The sequence below is a fragment of the Mirounga angustirostris genome, unplaced genomic scaffold (genome assembly GCF_029215605.1).
Source record: "Mirounga angustirostris isolate CCGP_5_RB_7025 unplaced genomic scaffold, mMirAng1.0.hap1 SCAF_5, whole genome shotgun sequence".
Taxonomy (NCBI): Eukaryota; Metazoa; Chordata; class Mammalia; order Carnivora; family Phocidae; genus Mirounga; species Mirounga angustirostris.
Window position 1 is genome coordinate 45,632,657 of NW_026991713.1, and position 17,539 is coordinate 45,650,195.

Sequence of the window (17,539 nt, forward strand, 5' to 3'; positions counted from 1 at the left end):
TTTTCTCAGCCACTGCTCAATTCAGACTTTCATCATTTCCCACACTGGGTAGTGCAGTAACTAGCATGGCTTCTCTCCTCATGTCTTTGATGCCATCAGTTCATTCCCCAGGAAGTAATGTCCAATTTCTTTATAAAGGCATAGAAATACTCCAAAAATCTGGCCCCAAAATAGCTTTCTTGCCTCATTTGCTTCTACAGTCTCCATACAGCCAACCCCATTAGATGGTTTGGGTCCCTTGAACACTCCCCGTGCCTATTTCCTCTGTGCCCTTAATCGTGCCCTACTCTCAGTCTATGTTCCTTTCCTTGATTCTTCACATTAAGAAATCCCATTCACGGGGTGCCTGAGTGGCTCAGTCGTTAAGAGTCTGCCTTCGGCTCAGGTCATGATCCCAGTGTCCTGGGATCGAGCCCCGCATCGGGCTCCCTTATCCGCAGGAAGCCTGCTTCTCCCTCTCCCACTCCTTCTGCTTGTGTTCCCCCTTTCACTTTGTCTCTCTCTGTCAAATAAATAAAATCTTTAAAAAAAAAAAAAAAGAAATCCCATTCACTGTTTGAGACGCCACTTAAAAATCTACTCTGAAGCTTCTGTCTACCCTTTGAGAGCCCATGCCTCTTTCTCCATTTATTTCATTATTTCTCCCTCTCTAGACTATTAACCCATTGAGATCAGCTGCCTTACTTGTCTCTCTTTATAGCCCTCCTTAGCACCTTCTAGTGTAGTGTCTTGACTATAGAAGACACTCAATAAATCTTTCTTAGTGACATATGTTGTATGTCTTAGGTTGAGAGTAAAGTGCGCATTCTAAGTGATAGATGATAAACAATGGAAGATTCACCCTTCTTGTGTTTGTAGGATGCCATTTATAAGCTCTTCATGTTTATCAAAGTGGTTAATATCTGGGCTATGGAATTTAGCAGATACAGGTTAGGGTACTAGTTATGAAGGATAGACAAGTTACTAACCTTATCTAAGCCTCAATTTATTTATATATAAATTGGGCATAATATTCTTTATCTAATGTAAGGTGGTTGTGAAGATTGATGAAATATGAATGTAAAGTGCTTAGCACAATGTCTCACACATAGTAGGTTTTAAGTAAAAGCTATTTATTGTTATTGTTGTTCCAAGCCTCTAAGCAGTCATGTCCAGTCCTAAAATATCTTCATATTAAATATTAGCTGCAGAGCATGCTTTCCATGTAACTCCTTTATGTGTTTGAAAATAGATTAGACACATGTCATGATACAAAGTCTTTGGTTATATAATTCCTCAATATATCTATTATCATTCTTGCCTTTTGTCTTCAGTCTTTTGAAAAAGCAAGACAATAAGTATAAACATTAATCGTGGCACAAACAATGCTTGTTAATGATATGAAAACAAAACAATTGTAACCTGATGTGGATTACAAGGATAACCCACTAAAGTCACCAATGTTGTCCTCTTCACTTTCATTTTGAACAACCATTTAAAGCTAGATTAATTTAGAAGGCTGAAATATAATCTTGGTTACAGTTTCCGGCATCTTAAAGCCAAAAATAAAACCACAGTTTAATTGGCTTCCCTGATTTTGGCAATAAATAATATGATAGATTTTACTTAGGAAATTTTGACATTTTCAAAAGAATCATGATTTGTTTTTTAGCAGTCTCTCAAAGACAAAATTTAAACCTAGGAAAGGGTGAGAGAGTGTGTTGGGGGGAGGGAATAATGAGAGAAGTATATATTTGGGCTTAGGACAAGTATAATTTCTGGATAAGAATTTGGACTGAGGTGATGTTTGTGAGGCAATTTAAGCTTCATGAAAGAAAACTGGCATTACAAGCACAGTGTTATTATCTGCATATGTGTTTATGTGGCATCAATCAATACGCTATAAAAAATTAGGAAGAGATATTAAATGGATGTTATTGAACAGGAGGGGTATCAGGTGAACATGCTGAGAACATTGCATCCTGGAGGTTCTAAGGAACTCACAGAGTTGTCTAGCCAAGTCCTCCCCTCTGCCCAGAAGTATACCTAAGGTCTGTGAGGAGATTGCTTATTTTGGCTTATTTAAAGGCTTTCCACAGGTAAAACCCAGTGATCGATTTCAACGTGTAATAGTCTTTGTCGGGAAAACTGCTTCCATTTCATGAAAATTCCAGCTCTCTTAGTCTTCATCTGTGCATAGCTGCTATTTTTGTACCTCTCATCAGAACACCACTGTCTTTTTGTGGACGCATTTAACAATTGCTTTTAAAAAGTAACTAGGCTTGGGGTGCCTGGGTGGCTCAGTCGTTAAGCATCTGCCTTCAGCTCAGGTCATGATCCCAGGGTCCTGGGATCGAGCCCTGCATCGGGGTCCCTGCTCAGCGGGAAGCCTGCTTCTCCCTCTTCCACTTCCCTTGCTTGTGTTCCCTCTCTCACTGTCTCTCTCTCTATCAAATAAAAAAATCTTTAAAAAAAAAAGGTAACTAGACTTATTGTGGTAATCATTTTACAATATACACAAATATTGAATCATTATGTGGTATGCCCAAAACTAATGTAATATGTCAATCATATCTCAATAAAAAGTAATGTATGCAAATGCGAATATTTAAAACAGTATGGAGAGGCGCACATGGGAAAGGGAAGTGTTTCCTTTCCTCATCCTCATCAGACACCTCAAAGAAAACTTTTTGGTCTTAGGACCCTTTTAGATTCTTAAAAGTTTTTGAAGAACCCAAAGAGTATTTGCTAATCTATCAATATTCATCATATTAGAAACTTAAAGAAAATTATAAAATATTTGTCAGTTCATTTAAAAACAGCAGACATATAGACCAATGGAACAGAATAGACAGCCCAGATATGGACCCTCAACTCTATGGTCAAATAATCTTCGACAAAGCAGGAAAAAAATATGCAATGGAAAAAAGACAGTCTCTTCAATAAACGGTGCTGGGAAAATTAGACAGCTATATACGGAAGAATGAAACTCGATCATTCTCTAACACCATACACAAAGGTAAACTCAAAATGGGTGAAAAACCTCAATGTGAGACAGGAAACCATCAAAATCCTAGAGAACATAGGCAGTAACCTCTTTGACATCGGCCACAACAACTTCTTTCAGGATACATCTCCAAAGGCCAGTGAAACAAAAGCAAAAATGAACTTTTGGGACTTCATCAATATAAAAAGCTTCTGCACAGCAAAGGAAACAGTCAACAAAACAAAGAGGCAACCCACGGAATGGGAGAAGATATTTGCAAATGACACTACAGATAAAGGGCTGGTATCCAAGATCTATAAAGAACATCCCAAACTCAACACCCAAAAAACAAATAATCAAGTCAAAAAATGGGCAGAAGACATGAACAGACATTTCTCCAAAGAAGACATATAAATGGCTAACAGACACATGAAAAAATGTTCATCATCATTAGCCATCAGGGAAATTAAAGTCAAAACCACATTGAGATACCACCTTACACCAGTTAGAATGGCAAAAATTGACAAGGCAAGAAACAACAAATGTTGGAGAGGTTGTGGAGAAAGGGGAACCCTCTTACACTGTTGGTGGGAATGCAAGTTGTTACAGCCACTTTGGAAAACAGTGTGGAGGTGCCTCAAAAAATTAAAAATAGAGCTACCCTATGTCCCAGCAGTTGCACTCCTGGGTATTTACCCCAAAGACACAGATGTAGTGAAAAGAAAGGCCATATGCACTCCAATGTTCATAGTAGCAATGTCCGCAATAGCCAAACTGTGGAAAGAGCTGAGATGCCCTTCAACAGATGAATGGATAAAGAAGATGTGGTCCATATATACAATGGAATATTACTAAGCCATCAGAAACGATGAATACCCAACTTTTACATCAACATGGATGGGGCTGGAGGAGATTATGCTAAGTGAAATAAGTCAAGCAGAGAAAGTCAATTATCATATGGTTTCACTTATTTGTGGAACATAAGGAATAACATGGAGGACATTAGGAGAAGGAAGGGAAAAATGAAGGGGAGGAAATCGGAGGGAGAGATGAACCATGAGAGACTATGGACTCTGAGAAACAAACTGAGGACGTTAGAGGGGATGGGGCTTGGGGGATGGGTTAGCCTGGCGATGGGTATTAAGGAGAGCAGGTACTGCATGGAGCACTGGATGTTATACGAAAACAATGAAGCTTGGATCACTACATCAAAATCTAATGATGTATTGTATGGTGACTAACATAACATAATAAAATAAAATTAAAACAAAACAAAACAAAACAAAACAAAAAAAACAGCAACAATAAACCCATTGCATATTCACATTTAAAAAATGCCATTTACCAGAAGATGTGTCCACAGAGCCTAGCACTGTGCCTACAACCAAGTAATTATTTAATAATTCTTGACAATAAATGTATGACCTAAAAGAATTTATTCCAAAGCCTAAGAAGATAATCAATACAGATCTGCCCAAGAAGAGTATATTTTGAGTGACTGTAGGCCAGAATATGTCTTCCACATCTTGACTCTTCCTTCAACACATAGCTATAACTCCTCTGGTCTCTATCCAGACCTTCATGTTACTCTCACTCGGTTAAGCCAATAGCAGCCTTCAAACCAAAAATATGAACGCTAATTGTGAAAAACTAATATTCTTTCATTCAACAAATATGCATCATGTGCTTCATACATGAGGCATGGTGCTAAACTCTGGAGGTACACAAATGGACAAAACCGACACTACTATTCCACTCCTCCTATCCTAGTGGAACGAAACCAATGAATAAATATCTAAAATATTAAAAAATAAAATGCCATTTAATGAAAAATGTTGAAAGAGATTTTCCATGGTAGTGAGAAGAGCGGCTTTGTTCTATGTTTTTTGTAAATCTCTTTAATGCCTGAATTAACACACAAGAGGATGCTCATCTCTCATTCTGTGTTCAAACTGTGGCACTATTATACATCATGTAGCCTCTAGAAAACATCACTGTACAGATGACAAGGTGAGACTGAAAAAGGCCAATAACATTTTGGTATTATTATGAAGAAAGTTTTGACCTTGTAGTTCCCCTAAAAGTGTGGACTCACCTGGGTTCTGGGACATATTTGGAGCGTCACTGCCTCAGACAAAATAATTTTGGACCATTTCTGGGTTTGTCTTTTCTGATTATTACAACCATAATGTTAAATATTATGCTTATACCTCTTGCTTACTTTCTGCTTAAATTCCTATCTAATTGCTTCCTATTCTGTAAGCTGTCTCCTAATAAATGTTGGACATTCCTCTTTCCTTCCAGCTATGTGAATGAACACTTTGGTGTGCTTCCATGTCCCTCACCTCCATCTCTTCTTCTTCCTTTCTCTTTTCAAAACCTGCCAACTCTACCAGCGCTTTACATGATTAAGTTTTCCAGCATTTGGATTCTTTGCCATTGCTATAAATAGAGCTTCCATGCTGTAAATGAAGGCTTTCCATTTCTGTAAATCGGATTTAAAATGGAAAATGTGATAATTGTGTAAATATTTCTATGTGTAAAAATCCATAGAAAAAGAATCTTACATCTCTAAATCTGTAATGTTTAGAAGATGTTCCAGCATAAAAGTCAAATAAGTTCTTTTCTCAGATGCCTATTGCCCAAAACAATGACATTGCAGTATGCTTCTTATTTGGACCATATATTTCTTGTACAGTTTTTTTATTCTTCTTAGAGTTCTAATTACCTTTGTGGGGTTTTTTTTCTCCAGAAAGAACTTGTGTGCCTTAAAAATAAACAAAAAAATTATGTTCCTAAGATAATTCAGTTTCTTAATTATACTACTTGCCAGATGCATCAGTATGTGTCATAGGACTGCGGCCGAGGCATAATTCTGGGTTCTCTTGGATTTTATGTCTTTCTTTTTGTTGTTTCCTTGTTAATTTAACTGTAGTGCATCTTCAGGTAATTTTTTTTTTTTTTACAGTAAGGGAGATAAACACACTGATTATCTGTATGTACAAAAAATGTCTTTATAATTTCTACACATTTGACTGAAAATTTGGCTAGGTCCAGAATTCTAAGTTGAAAAAATTTCCTCTGCTATCTATGAAGACATTGTTTCATTAGTTTCCAACATTCAGTGTGGCTGATAAGAAATGTGATACTAGGGCGCCTGGGTGGCTCAGTTGGTTAAGCGACTGCCTTCGGCTCAGGTCATGATCCTGGAGTCCCTGGATCGAGTCCTGCATTGGGCTCCCTGCTCGGCAGGGAGTCTGCTTCTCCCTCTGACCCTCCCCCTTCTCATGTGCTCTCTCTCATTCTCTCTCAAATAAATAAATAAAATCTTAAAAAAAAAAAAGAAAGAAATGTGATACTAACCTGATTTTTCTTATTTATGGATAACTTCTTTGTTCCCGTGAATACTTTCTGGTAGTTTTCTTTGTCTTCCATTCTGAAGTTTTGTGAGTATGTGCTCAAGTATGGGTGTGATTTTGTTTATCCTGCTTTGACGTTTTAATTTGAAGACTTCTGTTTTCAGAAGTGATCCTGGAGTCCCGGGATTGAGCCCCACATTGGGCTCCCTGCTCAGCAGGGAGTCTGCTTCTCCTCCCTCTGCTCCCTCCCACCCCTCACCATTCATGGTTGCTCTCTCGCTCTCTCTCTCTCACTCCCTCTCTCAAATAAATAAATAAAATCTTTAAAAGAATATTATTGTTTATATTATTATTATTGTTATTATTATTATTTCCCTTCTCAATTTTATTTTTTCTCTGTTTCTGGAGCTTTTAACAGGAAATTGGGTATCCTTGATTGATTATTTTTTGTCAACTTTTTCTTCCAATTTTCTATTGAAAATTTATTTTGGCTTTTCTTTTTTTTTAAGATTTTATTTATTTGAGAGAGAGTGAGAGAGAGAGTACAAGGGGGGTGAGGGGCAGAGGGAGAGGAAGAAGCAGGCTCCCAGCTGAGCAGGGAGCCCAATGCGGGACTCTGATACCAGGACTCTGGGATCACGACCTGAGCTGAAGGCAGACGCTTAACTGACTAAGCCACCCAGGGGCCCCTTATTTTGGCTTTTCAATCGTTATTTTCCAAGAGCTCTTTCTTTCTCCTTATTCTTTTTTAAAACTTTCTTTATGTATTATGAAAATCTTCCTTAATATCTTTGATGATATTAATTAAAATTTCTCTTGATTGGATCAGAATTATTTTTGTTTCTTCTGGGGTCAGTTCTATTTGTTCACCTTGTTCCTTCTCTTTGATGTTGCCGATCTTCCTCAAATGTCTGATGACCTTGGTTTACTATACATATTTGTGAATGAAGAATGAGGTTGATTCATACAGAAAAGTGCTTTGTTGTTCACCTGACTTTACCAGCCTGTGTCCTGAATGAGAGTTGACTGTGTTCTGTGTAACATGGACAGCTTATTGGCTGCTCTGTCTCACTCTAGGCTGTATAGGCTTGGGACAGGAAGGCAGAATTCCTCCTCCTCCAGTCTCACACAAGACTTGCCAAAACAACGAAGGCCCTACTATGTGGCTCCAGTCCCTTACTTGGAAGCCCTAATCCTTCAAGGCAGATAGCTCACTTTCTTCACAACATAATTTCCTGCCTTAGTTTGGGTGCATATGACCCTCCTGCACATGAAGGCGTGGGAAAGTCAGCCAATGTAGGTATTCAGCAAACAGATCGTCAACCAATTGCCCTGTTTTCTCTCTTTCTTTCTTCTTATTCTCTTTGTTTATTCTTACTTCTGCTCTCTCTTTATCTGCTGCCTGGATTGGGATAGGGCTGGGAGAGCTCAGCAATGACGTCTTCTCTTGTGGATCTCCAGGGTTGTATGACCAATGTTCATCAGTACACTTCTGACCCCAGGTAAATGAGGTGGTCATTAGGTTACCTTTTAGCCTGGTTCAAATAACAGGTCTGGTCAATTCTCATTCTCTACTTATACCTGGAGAAGATAGGTTTAGGGTCTCATGACACCCAGATGGGAATGGAGGCAAGCACATCTAACTGACGAATTAATTGGTGAAACATCCTGCTGAAGAATTCTTAAATGGCCTGCTTTTTTTTTTTTTTTAATTTTATTTATTTATTTGAGATAGAGAATGAGACAGAGAGCATGAGAGAGGGGAGGGTCAGAGGGAGAAGCAGACTCCCCTCTGAGCAGGGAGCCCGATGCAGGACTCGATCCTGGGACTCCAGGATCATGACCTGAGCCAAAGGCAGTTGCTTAACCAACTGAGCCACCCAGGTGCCCTGACCTGCTTTTTTATGTTTCAAACGTTACCCGAGGAAACCTGACACACAGACTTTCAACCTTGGCTCAGTTAGAGGGTGTTGTGGAGTCACCTAGAGGCACAGGGAAGGAACAACTTGACTCAGTGAATGCACATGTTACATTTTTATAGCAACCTTTTAAAATGACCCTCTCACTGATGTACACAAGCCTTTATGAATAAAATATGAATAGTTGCCCAATAATATTTTTAGGAAGCATTTAGTGAGTGCCAGAATGCCTACAGGACACTGAAGGGAGAATAAACGCTGCATTTTATTGATGTCAGCAATAACTTGTAAACCTCAGACATGACTTCACACCCAGAGATTGCTTCACTGCCCAGAATGAAAAGCCATTTTCAAGGGAACTCCTGGCATCACTTTTAAGAGCACTTTGTGCCTGGCCATACCACCAGGCTTCGTGTGAAGGGCCGTGGAGCTGCAGCTGGTGAGTACATAAGCCTCTGACTTCTGGAGGTCTGAGTCCATAACTTAGCCTTGCTTTGGCCACAAGAAAACATTTACTTGGTTCATTCTCTCCCTGCTTAGCCTCATTAGAAAACCACCGCACCATGTGGCTCGGTTTGTTCCAGCTGGCAGTGTCTAGCGAAGACGAGGCCAGGGGTTGGGTAAACAGGGCCTGGCGAGGTGTGCTGGCTCTTCTGAGTGGAATTCTGCCTTCCACCTGCCTGGGCTTGAGCTTTCCTCAGGCCACATGCTATTAATTCTTCTCGGTCATGAACATTACATCCATGTCAGACTTCTGTTTTATCTTAAAACGAATGCATTAGGTGTTTGCTCTTCTGAAGCTGGAATCAGTAAAGATTTGAAACACGAGATGGATTGGTAAGAACTGACTGGTAACACTAGTGACTGGGACAGGGTTCTATTTTTGAAAACATTTTGTTTTCATCTCGCCAGGATACTGAGGGACTCTCTAGTGTGTTACTGTAATTCTTTTTTTGGTGGACTGGAAGTAAGGTGTGCGTGTTTCAGGTTTTCCATCTGAGGCTTTAAAAATATCGGGAAAAGTACAAGTGTTTGCAATAGCTTTAAGGAAAAACAGGGGCTATCAGTTCTATAGGATGGAGAGATAGTGACAAGTTCTGCCCTTTCTGCACCATGAATCCCAAGGAACTTCTTGATCCAATAACAGTATGAATCTAGCAAAGTTTCAGATTCGAGCAGAAAGTTCCTGAATGGGCTTTTCTGCTGCTCTATGGCAGAGCCCCCTCTCAAGTCCAAGCAGTTCCTCACTTTTTGTCCTCTCGTGGCCACCATCGGACACGCCATCTGCTCTTGCCTCTGCCCAACTTGCCTGCTGCTCTCAGGCATTAGCACACTGGCCCTTTCAGTTTTAAAGGGGTCTTCAAATTAGCCTCGACCTCCACGTGCTTTATAGGAATTTAAAATCTCTTTCTGAACATGGTGTAGTAATTTAATACATTGTCATGAAGTCAGACCAAAGAGTCAGTGATGAGGAAACCTTTTCAAATTTTGGGAAAAATTAATTTCAGCATTTTAAAGTAATACCACCTGATTGTCCCTAGACAAACAGGTTTTTAAGGTGAGGTGTAACTGACCTGTCATTCTCTGTGTTGCTCCAATTCTGCCATTTGGAAGGGAGAGTGAAAATATTTAAGAAGCCAAGACAAAAGAGGAAAAAACCACACACATTCCAACTTAAAGGATACAGAATCTCTGAGGCTATATTCTGTGATCTACTAGAAGCAAAGAAGTAAAGATATAAAGTGTGTTTCTACCAGAAATCTAAAAGATGAAAGTGCTTTTGAAGAGGCTTGGTCTCTAAATGATATTTTCAAATTCTTATAGCAGAGTAGAGGGGAGACTGGAGAAGGGGCACAATCAGAGTTCACCTTAAATCTCACTTCTTTCCTTGAAACTCTTGTCACCAGAGAGCCCCCAGGGATTGCCACCCTTCCCTTTTTGAATTTAGAACTCAACCTCATGCTTATTCAAAAAAATATTTATTGAGCACCATCTATTTACCAGCTACTGGTCTAAGTGTTGGAGACACAGTGATAAATAAAGCAGCTTTGATGTCAGCTTGCAAGAAGCTTGTGTACTAGTGGAAGAGACAGTCTGTGTACTGAGTTTTACCCTACATGCCACAGTTTCACAAATGTTGTTAGAAGAGATGAGATGCTCGGGTCTGAGATGAAGGACGGTTTATGACTCATAGTAACAGCAGTAATAGCAGTTGCCAGAGAGTTAGCATTTATGTGCTAGTTCTCCAAGCCCCAATTCCCACAGGGTGAATGTGAAGAGAGTCAGATGATACCTGCCTATGCAGAAGAGGAATGCTCCTATTTAGGAGTTTAGGAACCTGAATCCATAATAATGGGCAGCAAGCCTGCCTGTGCTTTGTTTTGGAGAGAGACATTATTTTTATTACACTGGACAGTAAACATACCTGTCCTTTCCTGCAGAGGGAGACCCTATCTCTGTCTTTCAAGACTGTTCATTATACAAACATCCTTGAGAAGGTGGTCTGGAACAAAGAGCAGCCAGTACCTCATTTGCAGGACATGCAGAAACAGGAGAGATCCGTGGAAAATTCTTTTTCAACAGTTCAAAGCAATGGCTTGTTTTGTCGAGTAGAGACAGCTCTGCCTACAGGAGTGAGAAGTAATTTTTTTCACATGCTGCCTTCTGGGGCTTATGGATGTGACCACAATACTAAAAAGGGCATGTCTTCGGGTGGGATAGAGGAGGAGCAGAGCTGAGCCAAGGAAATCTCTGATGTGACAATTCAGTTGGCAGCTCCTAGAAACCTAACAGTCCTATGACAACATGAAACATTAGCTACGCATCTCATGGTTAGAAGTGTTGGGCTACCAGGGTGACCAGGCATCCACCCGGGGGTGGGGGGTGGGAGGTGAGGGTGGGGGGTGGGGGGAGGTGAGCCACTTGGAGGAGAAATGAGAGCCAGTCATGGAATAATTGTATTTTAAAAAAACCCTGTTTTTGAAGTGAATTAGCCTAAATAAGTGTCTCATGTTGGCCAGGATTTATTTTATTTAAGCCTGATATACAGGAATTTAGAAACAACCATATGGATTTTCTTAAAGGTTGGTAAAAACAAAATGTGCTTCTAAGCTGTCTGCCAACTTTCAGCCTTAGTTAATTTTTATGGATGAGTTTTAAACTCCTAAAAAACAAATGTATAATAGAAGTGCTGATGCAGAAACAGATTTAACTATAAAAACACGGAGTGGAAGCTGAAATATATATCATAGAATTTTTGCAGGAAAAACGCGATAAAGGTGTATTTGGTATAATAATAAATTCGAAGCCATCGCAAGATGTAGTAAAAATAAGAAAATAATTATTGTTGGTGGGAAGAATGTATAAAATGAATTAAAAAGTCTCTTAACCAGAAATTCAAGAATACGTGGCGTATATTTCCTGAAATGCTCAGTGCATATCTGTCTGGACTAACTGACCTAATGCAAACTGTCTTTGAATTTTTGGACCTCCTGTCTGAATTCTTCCTTACTAATAGTGTTAAAATAGTAGCTGGAAAACTAATTCTCTAGGCTGCCTAGGAGAAAAGCTATTGTGCATTTAATTAGTCTTATTTAAGTTTAAATTTTAATCCCTCTTCTCTACACTCCCTGTGCCAATGCTTGCCATATGTATGCTGGGAAAGAGTATTGGTATTAATTTTTTTTTAAGTTTTACCATGTTCTTTTGTATACATTGTTGTGTTTGACCCCATTTAGTCCTAACAATTACGCTTTGCATAGAGGAATTATTATACTTTTTACAGATGAAGAAACTGAGACAGTGAAAAGTCAGTGATTGTCTAGACCCAGATAGCCAGTGAGAGCACAGAACAATGGATTGTCAAAAAATACGATTGATTTGGTTCTTCCTGAAACAACAAAGTTATGTAAACACCTTATTTACTTGGCAGGATGGGAATTTCTAGTTTAGATTACCATGATAATGGAACTACCTCCATTAAAAAATAATAAAAATATATAGATACACAACAACAACAGCACACACGTGCACATGCACACACACACACAATGTTTTCTGTGGTTCAGTTTTGAATTAGACCAGTTTTGCCAATGCTTCAGAAATGAAAGAAGAAAGAAAATTTAAGGAAAAAAAGGATGCCAGGCAATGCCTGAGATTCTTTTTGGACCTTACCTTCTGGCAAATGATAACCTCAGGAGTAGGATCAGAACTGCTGGAAGATTTAGGATTCAAACAGCAACTTTATTTTAAGAAATTATACATTCTATTTGGTTGAAAAATTATGGAGTAAACTTTAAGAATTCATTTACTTAATAAGTGTAGTTTAAGAAAGAAAATGTTTTTAATAAGGAGATCAATTTTAACTACTCAGGAGACAGTAGATACATGAAAACAAATTTAATTCTAGTCCATACAATTTTGAATTACTTCACTTTCCGGTTTAAAGATAAATAAACTTTAGGGCTGGTGTAGTACTAAATATAATGGCAACTGACATTTTCATGGTGAAGAAAACTTCACCATCAAATGGGTATTAAGTTCAGCAATAACTTAACAAATAGAATTAGAAAACTGTGTCTATATTAACATAATCATGAAGTTTTTGATCTTTATGCAAAAAAAATTGAAATCAAAAGGGAAATGATATAACTGCTCTCTTTTTATGCACAGAGAATAATGACAGTCATAAAACACAAAATAATATGAGACCACGGAGATCCATTCAGCCTATGTTTCTATTTCTGATAGTGACCAAGGGATATATTTGCAAAATCCATTGTTTCCTGCAATGGCTGTGGTAAACTTTTAAATGAAAGCCCCTGCTCCCCACCATTTCCTTAACCCCTCCCTCCATATGCAGATATAGATAGATAAGTTTAAAGGGAATCATTTGCCTTATCCTGAAAACCTGTTCTGGGAAAAAGTAGAAGGAAGTTGAAATTTTTTTTTTTTTAAGATTTTATTTATTTATTTGACAGAGAGAGTGAGAGAGAGAAAAAGCACAAGAGGGGGGAGTGGGAGAGGGAGAAGCAGACTCCCTGCTGAGCAAGGAGCCCGATGCGGGACTCGATCCAGGGACTCCAGGATCATGACCTGAGCCGAAGGCAGTCGCTTAACCAACTGAGCCACCCAGGCGCCCGGAAGTTGAAATTTAATAAGGCTTTATGGGATTTTTCCAAAGTTCAAAATACTACTGTGGCTACTTGTGTGGTTTCCTGCCCCCAAATACATGCTCTACCAGATACCCGAGTGCTTAAAATTTCACAATGGATTTATCACTTTGGGGTTTAAGATGTCTTTGGGTCATTGAGAATCTCTCTGGGAGTGATAACACCCAGTAAGACACATAGTGAGTGTCCAATAAATTTTTTAAATGGAAACTTTATTATCTTCTTATGGGGCTTAGTTGACAGCCAAGTGAGGTTAAATTAGATCCTCAGTTAAGAGAAGGGGAGCAAATAGAGAGTACTTCAGAGGCCAGGAGTGAGGAAAAGGAAAATGAAAAGAGAGCACACAAAAAACTTTGTTCAGTTTATAGATTCACTGAGGCTTTGTCTTTCCCATAAATAATTTGCCAGAACTTACCTTCTCTTGCCTTTATTCTTCCTCATTTACTGATTTTTTCCTTTCAGATCCTCCTTTTCCTTTCCTTTTCTTCCTCATCTGTCTACTCCCAAAATGGATTTAAAGGTATACTAAAAACATTATTAGAATCATAGTTATCATGAAGCATGAGTAATTTGTGCAGATGATAAATTAGAATTATTTCATTGGGCTAAGCATTAAGTCAGAAATTTTTCTTCTACATATTTCTGTATCTTTATTATGCTTATTTGCACTGCTCTTCAGGATATTTAGGGACATTAAACACATTTGAAAATAGTGTGCATTTTACTCTGTGGAATTCACAAATGAGCAGCAAACTTGCCTTACTACTTTTAAAAAACACCAAGAGTTAGCATAGTTAACATGAGATAAATATTTATTGAATGTCAAAGGGTGGTGAGATCACTACTTAATATCCTAAATAAAAATACAATACTGAGTTTATTTCTTATAATAAAGGAAGTCTATACCAATTGCACATAGTCTCTCTGAAAAGAGTAGACTGCTGATCTTGTGTAGGGTTTTTGAACACCATGGGGTTCAGGGATTGGCATACTTTGAGAGGCGTAAGTAGGTTGACATATCTGTTTCAGCACGATTATTTAGGTGAGATGGTTGTTGGTTGGTTGGCATTCAGAGGCATGTTTCTTGGAGCAAATCTGTGTCTCACTGGCTGACTTTCAGAAGTGAGGAACCGTTATTGAGGCAAAATCGTCAGTGATCAATTGAGTAGATTTAAAAGTGGTTCTGATGGCTATTTGCTACTATGGCTACTATGGCTACTATGCCTAAAGAACAATCATTCTTTTCCCTAAGATTGTGTGAACATTTTTATTTGCACTCCCACATTTTGGTCCTTATCCAGATAAAGCTGCAGGAAGATTGCCAAGATACTCACTACTGTTGTTTATTCTCATGAAGATGAGATTTCATCATTGATCAGCGTGTTTTCATCCTGTTGTCAATTTTGAATCATTTGTTAAATCATCTGTTTGGATAATAGCTGTGCAGAATCATTCAAGACAGTGGACAACAAATATTGAATAACTGTGACACAAACGAGTATAACTGGAAGTGTTATAAAAAAGGCCTAGAAGACACCGTGGAACCACGACATAAGATTGCTTAGAGCTGGTCAGGGAGACTAACTTCCTGAGTCTAATTTAGAAAATCAAGATACCTTTTCTTTTAGCTTAGATACAGATTGTTCCATCTCATCTGTAGCATTAATCCAGGTATAACAGGAAGTAGAAACAATAGTGTAGAATTCCCGCAGTTGACCAAAATAAATAAGTAAATATATCAATAAACACACACATGCACATTAATAAATAAAATCCAGGGCTGTTGTATTGAGTTAAGGAATCAAATAGGTTTATTGTGTCCTCCTTGTCTGGGCTTATTTGTCACTATGAAAGTGAGGAAACAAATATTTTTGGTGACTACACCAAGTTGCCTAGCTGCTATTGATGGAGTTATTATCAGGAGAGTTATTTATTTTCTCTGTTATTACTTGCTATATGTTTATTAAAAATACAATAGAGACTAAATAGATATACTAGTCTGATTTAAAACAAAAAGAGAAAATTATATAATATGAGGTATGATAAAAGAAAATAACTATAGATGATACTGAGATTAATAAAATTTTAAGAATGTTATGTACAACTGTTTATAAATTAGAAATGTTTTTTAATTTGAGTATAGTTGGTGCACAATGTTACATTAGTTTCAAGTATACAGCATAATGATTCAACAACTCTATACATTATGCTATGCTTAATTAGAAATTTTATTATATAATTTGTTAGATAATTTATCAAGCAAAATATAAATACCAGATTTTACCCCAGAAAAGATAGAAAACCTAAAAAGACCAATTGCTGTAGAAGAAATTAGAAATGTTGTTATAAAAATGTTGTTGCAGAACACTCAGTATTTTAAAACACATGAGACCCAGATGGTTTTACATCTGTGTTCTAGGTAACATTCAGGGTCTTTTGAGGTAATATTCAAAAAGAGGTAATCCACACATAATACAATTATTCAAGATTATGGGAAAGCTACACACACCATTTACAAAGCTAGCATAACCTTAGTATCAAACTCAATACTTACAATATAAAAATTATAGACCTAGATCTATATAGGCAAATCAAATTTACCAGTGTATTAAGAGAATAATAAATGAAGTAAGTTTTGTTCCAGGAATGCAAGGATAGTTCAACTAAAAAATGCCAGTTCATTATCAAATGAAAGAAGAAAAAAGCATTATCATTCTATCAATTCTGTCTAAAAAGAGAAAGTTAAATCAAAGTTATAGTTAACTTCATTCCTAATAAAAATGCTAAGAAAAATAGTGACAGAGAAAACTATCACAACACGATAAAGACCCCTTATCAAAAAGTTCAATAGCATGCTTCTTAGTAAAGTATTAGAGTTATTCCCATTAAAAGTAACTAACACTATAGGATACTCAACTTTCCTCATTATTAAATCCTCTTTTGGAGGTTCTAGATTAAGCCATGAGACAAGAAAACAAATAAATGGCATAAATATTAAGAGAGGCAAATATGTTTATTTGCATGTAATCCAAGTGATTCTACTAAAGATAATAAGATTTGGTAAAGTAGCTGAATATAAGATTAGCATAAAAACAGATCAATTGCTCTTCTTTATATTAGTAATCAGAATGAAAGGGATGCATTTATTTATTTTATTTATTTTTTATTTTTTAAAGATTTTATTTATTTATTTGACAGAGAGAGACACAGTGAGAGAGGAGCACAGGCAGGGGGAGTGGAGGGGGGAGAGGCAGGCTTCCCGCCGAGCGGGGAGCCCGATGCGGGGCTCGATCCCAGGACCCTGGGATCATGACCTGAGCCGAAGGCAGACGTTTAACCATCTGAGCCACCCAGGTGCCCCGAAAGAGATGCATTTAAAAGAAAGTTTCAGATTATGTGTGGACAAAATGTTATTGAAGTTTCTAAAATGAAGAGACATGCTCTGTTCTTGATTTGAAAGAGTTAGTATTATGGAAAAACCAGTCATTCAAAAATGAATATATAAAACCAATTTATATATATTCAACTGGAATTTCCACATGTGCTTTTTTAAAATTAGACAAAACAATTTTGAAGTTTATCTGGAAGAATATATGTTGTAGAATTACCGACAATTCTAGGAACAATGATAGTGATGGGATTCTTGCATTACTGGATATCAAAACTTACCATAAAGTTGCTATAATCAAACCTGTACTGTTTGGCACAGAAATAGATGAATAGGAGAGAACCAAATAGATAGTCCACACATATAGTAGAGCCTAATATAAGCATGAAGATGACATTTTGATTCAGTGGGAAAAGCATGGTGTATTTAATAAATGGTGCTGGCAAAACTGACAATTTTGTTGGGAAACAGAAACCCAGGTTCTTATGTGATGTCATATACAAAAATTTTTTTTAGATATATTAAAAGTTTAAGCTATAAATAAGTGAACAAAGAAAAGGAAAAAGAAAATTAAGAAGGAAGGAACACCAGAGACCTTAAAGAAATAGACGTATGACTACAGAAAACAATTACATTTCTCTATATGTTGAGCTATATCGCAAACAAGTCAAATGACAAATTGAGAGAAAATTGTTTCAATACTAATGACAAAGGGTTATTATTGCAAACATTTAAAA